This window comes from Myotis brandtii, unplaced genomic scaffold, assembly GCF_000412655.1.
Source record: "Myotis brandtii unplaced genomic scaffold, ASM41265v1 scaffold847, whole genome shotgun sequence".
Lineage (NCBI taxonomy): Eukaryota > Metazoa > Chordata > Mammalia > Chiroptera > Vespertilionidae > Myotis > Myotis brandtii.
The window spans coordinates 1,148,502-1,148,986 of record NW_005371441.1 but is presented as its reverse complement, the minus strand read 5'-3'; positions in this window follow the sequence as shown (position 1 = coordinate 1,148,986).

Below are 485 nucleotides of genomic sequence, written 5' to 3'. Positions count from 1 at the left end.
ATGTGCCCGCAACCAAGGTACATGCCCTTGACCGGAATCGAACCTGGGACCTTTCAGTCCGCAGGCTGATGCTCTATCCACTGAGCCAAACCGATTACGGCATCAAATTCCCAATTTAACCGAAAATAAAACCTCACCGTCACTGTTATTCCAATTATGGCGATAAAGACTTTTCTGCCGATTTGGTTGACATAAAAATCTCGAAACTCGGTTAATTTTTCTTGGCTCAAGAATATGTTTTGGAAAATACTTAAATTCAAGGATTTACTGGGGAAACGAGACCTTTCATTTTATTTCAAAAATCATTTTATTTCAAAGCCTCTAAAAATCCCAAATCCTGATGAACACAGCGAGGTTTCGGAGAGCAACTCACTGCTGTTTCCTTCTGCGAATTAAGCTCCTTGAGATGCGCATCTTTCTTCTATACTCGCCATAGAAAGCTCGACTGACAAATAACAACAGTGAGGTCCGTGCGTGGGCTTCGG